The following is a 6,434-nucleotide window of genomic DNA, read 5'->3' on the forward strand; positions in this document are numbered from 1 at the left end:
GACTTCATGCTGGCTCTCTGCGCTGTAGCTCTCTTATTAGTTCTCACGATATGAATTCTGCTGTTATGGACTAATCTGCCAAATCGTCTCCAACCAAAGTATGTTTCTGAATGCAAAATGGGCTGCACTTGTGCATTAGTTAGTGTCCTCTGAGTGAGTAGGGGGCGAAAACATTCTGGAACGTCTGAAGGCTAAAAATGCGGCAACCTGGAGCGAACGCGTATTTTGCCAAGCTTTTTTCTTTCTTTTGGGCCGGGAATGCCTAGTTACCGAGTTAATGGTGTTTCCCTTTTGTACTGGGTAAGCTTCCCCTGGTGAGTATTCTGTCTGACCCTTGATTATGTTTCAGAAGGGTACTTCTTTTAACTTGTCATTGCTGGCATTGCTTCACAGAAGAAGACTACTTCAATTTCAAAAGCTGGCATTGCTTCACAGAATCACAGTGGCGAAGATGATACAAACCTGGGACTTGAGAACTTATCATGGCATTCTTCTTAGGTCGCTTAGACTCTTCCTACGGTCCAGCTATTGCGTCTTTTTAGTCCCGAGCGATTGCTAGCTTTTCCAGCTAGTAAGCCGGTGGTTTATGTATCTGACATCTACTCCCTCCGTCCGAGAATACTTGTCATCAAAATGGATAAAAAGAGATGTATCTAAAACTAAAATACGTCTAGGTACATCTTCTTTTATCCATTTTGATGACAAGTATTTCCGGACGGAGGGAGTATCTGCTGTTACTCCCTCCGTTTCAAAATAGATGACCCAACTGTGTACTAATGACCCAACTTTGTACTAAAGTTAGTACACAGTTGAGTCATCTATTTTGGAACGGAGGGAGTATGTTCGAACGTCTAAACCGACTATTGCCACTCTGAACATCTCTGAACATCCACTGGAGTTTCAGAGAACCTCTCGACGTGCAAAACCAACATTGTGAATGAATTACAATTTCCTCCCATATACTAATGTTATGTAAATTTCCAATTTGAGAAACAGCGTCTTTTTTTCTGAAGAAAATCATTCAAGGCAGTGGAAGCAGTTATGTCATCTTTGCATTATACCATTGTCATGGCCTTGATGAATTACGTGAGATCTCGCTTACAATACGAATGTTGTCCGCTCAGTTATATAGGGTGACAGTCGACAGATTTTGGCCATTGGTTGGTGCAGATCATTTTTAGTCGCGAGATCATTTTCTGCTACTTGAGTTGTAGTTCATATGGACAAGAGTAAATGCAGTATATGGTGGGATCTCTTTTTTTAGACAGTTTGGGGGTTGGAGCTGCCTCTTGTTTCATCGGGAAAGGCCGTTTGGCTGGGCCCTTTGCTTGGTGCTGGGCCGCGCTCGCTTCCGCTTTGCTGAGTGCCCGCCCGGCCCGACCGCGCGGCAGTCGTGCGCGAACCGCGATTCCTCAAAATCCCCCAATCTCCATTTCCCCGCTCTAACCCTAGACACAGACCGCCCGTGCGCTGCCGCTGCGGCGGGAGAGGAGCCTCTGCCGGCGAAGCCAGGCCGCGCGACTCGCGTGCTCGAGGGAGGGGAGGCGAGGCGAGGTGGTCTTTGGGTTCTCGGCGGCGTGCGGGTCGACGCGGTGGCGGTAAGCTGGGGCCTCCTTTTTTCTGCCCTCATTGCATTCACACGGCTGCGCAGCGGTAGAGATTTCATTAGAGAGCCTGCACCTGCAAGAACTCCCGTCTAGAAAACGTGTCTCGGAATCAACTGGTTCACGGTACCGTTATGGTACTGTCTGCTTAGACATCTGCATATTACCGTAGTCATTGAATCTTACAAATGGTGCAGAGATTGCTGTCCACCGTAGCCACTGAAACCTATAAACGGAGCAGAAATTGCTGGCCACAGCTGGATCTCTTTGTCGCTGATGCAGTTTTGGTTGGTTGATCCGGATTCGTACGGTCTTTCCCAATGCCAAATGCACCGTTTGCTTGTTCTGCCCAATGTTTCAGCGAAAACTATTTTCTAAGTTGCGTGGTTGTTGCGCTTATGCACACATTTTGCTGTGCAGAGAGTCATTCAGGGCGTGTTGTGGTGGTGTAGTACTCACTTTGTATTTCATCTGCATCTTTATATGTGCACTTGACCATGCCTTCAATTAGTTTTAAACTAGCTTGATTTTTCGACATTTTAGGCATCATATGTATATTGATTCGCTTATGATTATATTTAGTCTATGGCCACACAAGGCTCCATATTTGCTACAGGTCCGCTACTTAATTCCTTATTTACCCATTCTCAGTAGATAAACTTAAACATCTGTTAAACTTTACCTGGACTTCATGTCACTTGCCAGCATATTACTCTTTGTTTAATCATAATCTTTACACAGTTTGGCCTTTTGCTTTTTTTTATGTGTGTGTTTGCAGAAGGATTCGGTACCTAGGTTTCCCCCGGAGCCTAGATTTTGCTTACTATGGCTTCTGAGTAAATCAAATCAAAGAAGCAAAGAAATGACGAATGCATTATAAACAGTCTCCCAGGGGACCTCATTGAGCGGATATTTTTGAGGCTTCCAGTCAGCACTTTGTTGAGGTGCGTCAGTGTCTGCAAGCACTGGCACAACTTCATCCGTGATCCACAGTTTGTCGAATCACACCTTCAGTGTGCGCCCCGAGATGTCCTTCTGTTCTTCCAGCAAGAGTCGGTCTCAGGCGAGCCCTACCCTAGTGATGCTATCCTAATTGACGAAGCCTGGTCGCCATCGACACGTGCAGTGCCAGTGATTGGGCCTGATGATTTCCTTTTTGGTTCATGCAATGGACTCCTTGGCTTATACACAAAGACATCAACTATCAAGATAGCTAACCTTGCAACTGGTGAATGTCTACATATTGAGAAACCTGCGAAGAATGTGAAGGGTGATCACTTCTCTTTCTACAGCTTTGGATTTCATCCCGTGACAAAAGAATACAAGATTACACACTTCCTTGGTGATTGTGTTGAGGGTCGCCCCCGTAATAAAGACAGCTTCAGTGTCATTCAAGTTTACACGCTTGGTGATGAGAAATGGAAAGATATCCGTACTCCAGAAGCTCTTAGCTTGATCGCTGTAAGAAACTCTGGAGTTGTCAATGTTGATGGCAAAATTTATTGGTTGACTGAAGAAATGTTAGCTAGCTGGCAGCATGCGGTTATGTCCTTTGATCTCAGGGAAGAAAGTTTTGCAATGATTCAACTGCCAGCAGCACGTGAAGATCATGATTATTATGGTCCTCGTAAGTTCTGGATCAGAGATATAGATGGGAAAATATGTATAGTAACTGCTCAAACAGGTCGTTATGCTCCCAGAGCTCTTGCTGGTGAGCTGCAGATCTGGACACTCGACAACACGGTAGAGCAACAAAGGTGGAGCCAGAAGTACAATATTAAGAACCCACCAAATTACATTTCAGGTCCACATTTTGTTCACAGGGATAGGATCCTCGCACAGCTTTGCAGCGATAACGTATATGCGTATGAGTTGTTCGGCGAGAACTTTGATGTTAACCTGTGTAAGGGGGTAAACCTGTTAGATTTCAGCCCCCGCAAGCCGTACAACATGCAATCCTACATATGTGTGAAGTCACTTGTACGTTTAGATGTATACAAGAAGGCTGGCATTGTACATAGACCAAAACAGCGTGAAGGCTGGCAATTGAAGAAGTGGGAGACATGGAAGCGTAGGCTTAGCAAGTTAGTGGATATGCAGTGCCAGATGCACAAATTTGAGCACAACTTACTTGTATGTTTGCCAGACTGTTATTATTAGGCCTTGATGAATATTAATTATCATTTTAAGATTTGACAAACTGCTAGTTTGCCATTTTGTAGGAAATCGCAGAAACAATGGGGGGAAGGTGCCAGTTTTTGAAGGATAAGCAACATAACATAGCAGAACATGTACTCACGGAACTCAAACAGGTGTTACAGCACAAACCAGATAATCCAGATCAGGTAATTTTTTACTGAAATGATAGAATGTATGTTACCACACTTTTCACATGTTAGTCCAAAATGTTTATAATTATTTAGGCCAAATGCATGATAATATTTTAAGTGCATTGTAACTACTGTGTTAACAAGTGTCTTGCAAGTGTCCAATAGCTAAGGTCCATCCGGAGGCTTAATTGGGTGGAGTACAATCGGGCCCAGGAGAAGTTAATGGATCGTTTAAGTAAGATGAAAGACATGGTGAAGGTACAGTGTGACAGTGTGCTCGCATTTGTTGATGTACTAACATTATTTACTACTGTTGGTGAAATATGCCACATTTGATAAAGTTGTCCTTCCTATAGGTTGTGAAGCAGGCACTTGAGAATATCTGTTAGAAGTCATATGTTGGATCAGGTGAATTTGCATTGGTTCTAAACTTGACTTCTAAATTATCCATGTTTTCAGCAACAACCTTCCAGTTCTCGTTTCTGTTGTGGCCTACTGGTCTCATTTGCTGTAGTTATGATGCCTATTAACTTATCTTCAGAAATAAGCAACTTAGCCTGTCTATCCATTTTCTTGCATGCATTTCCAGTTTCATGTTTGATGGAATACTTTGTACATGCTGAGAAGTAAGCATAGTTGTGCACTTGTGCTTGTGCTAATTGAGCACTGAATTATTTTACTTTGACTGTCCATAAGTAACTATTCAGATGTTTCTGTTGGGTTTCATCTCTAGCCTACCCCAACTTGCTTGGGACAATAGCTTTGTTGTTGTAGTTGTGCACAAGTAACTACTCCCTCCGTAAAGAAATATAAGAGCGTTTAGATCACGATCTAAACGCTCTTATATTTCTTTACGGAGGGAGTATAAGAGAGGGTTGATAGATTGATCTATTCCATATACCTATGAACAGCAGATTAAGTTACAAGAAAGGATTCTAAAACAAAGAATTTTGTGAGTAGCCAAAAAGATTATTGTTACCATCCATTACAAAATTTTGTTTTAATCTGTATTGTTCTGGTTTTGATTCCTCATGTTGAAATTTAGCAACACTGTGCCCCCTTGTTTACTGTTAGAGAACAATGAGGATATCTGATAGATATGTCTTTTTCTGTAATCAGAATTCTTAATGGTTACTGTTATTAGCACAGGGGATGAAAGTCGTGAGCACTTCTTGTATTTGATATCCTGATCCACGTTCACTTTTGGCAGGATACGTCAGTTGCTGGCGCCTCTTCCAGTGACGGTCCTGACAAGGAGGAGCAAGGGAGCCTTCAGCATTAAACCTGGCTTTCCTGGGGCAGTTATTAATTGCCCCTGTTTCGTCCTGAGACATTCTGCAACTTCTACAAGAAGACTCTTGCCCCCTTGGATTGAATGTGCGCAACCATTGTTCGCGCGCTGATTTGGCCTTTTGCTCCATCAGTTGCTTGTCATTGCATTGCACTTTAAGGTTATGGTTTCTACAAATGTCGAGGGCACAATGCTGCTTGGCCCGAGAGATCTGACAGAAACGTTGCCCTTGCCTTGAACAGAAACAGTTGGTGTAATTCATTTTCCGACTAGATCGTAAGCAGTTTGCCATGTTTAAACATTTGAGATGCGCTACCAAACTTCATGCTGGCTTTCTGTGCTGTTCCTGGTCTAGTTCTTGTGGTATGCACTTGGTGTCATGATTTAAACCTTCGTCGTGCTAGGTTTTGTTGTCGCCGCCGAACTGTGCTACTAGGTTTCCAGATCCCCTTGTTGTTTCAATAATCTGATCTTTTGCACACGCCGCCTGTGTGTTCTAGGGCACATGGTGGTACACCACCCAAAACCCTAGCTCGTTCGGGCTTTGGCGACTGGATTCTAGAAGGAGAACGTGGAAGGCGTCGTGAAGTAGAGAGAAAAGTGTTGAGATAAAACGAGAGAGATGGGAGACCGAGAAGTAAAAGTGAATCCTTGTTCTCATTGATGATGGGTTACACATATATATAACCCCCGAAGGGGTGTCTCCGAAGGGACACGAGGCAAGCGCCTCCTTTAAAAAAAGTATGGATTAACAGGATTAATTAAATCCTAACACTCCCCCTAATTCATGCTTGTTAGTGTAAGTATAATCATCTTGAGAAGCTCCTCCAAAAACCCTGTGGGAAAAATATGAGGAGATATGTGCTTCATATGTTGCTAAAACTCCTTCAAACCCAGTGGGAAAATAAGGAGAAAATGATGCAACATATAATGGTTATTGTCTCTTTTAACTCAATACGAGAACCCATAGAGTTTAGAGGACAATAAATATGTCGTATATACTTTCCTAAAAACCCCGGTGGGAAAAACAGAAAGTATGACATATGATCTCATGTTGATATTACCTCATTAAAAACCTTTATGTGAACCTGTAAAGTAAACTCATGAAGGGAAAAAGAGTATAATATGATGCATTGAACAGGAACAATTCAGGAAGATACTCCCCCTGATTCTTGCAAAAATTCGAAGCCGTCACATACCAAAACATAG

At 42.9% G+C, this 6,434-nt stretch overlaps 1 pseudogene; it reads left to right on the forward strand.

Annotated features, from left to right (window-relative positions):
- Positions 1-2,429: 2,429 nt before the first annotated feature.
- On the forward strand, positions 2,430-5,579 carry LOC119310509 (annotated as a pseudogene).
- Positions 5,580-6,434: the final 855 nt, after the last annotated feature.

The sequence above is a fragment of the Triticum dicoccoides genome, chromosome 5B, assembly GCF_002162155.2.
Source record: "Triticum dicoccoides isolate Atlit2015 ecotype Zavitan chromosome 5B, WEW_v2.0, whole genome shotgun sequence".
Classification (NCBI taxonomy): Eukaryota; Viridiplantae; Streptophyta; class Magnoliopsida; order Poales; family Poaceae; genus Triticum; species Triticum dicoccoides.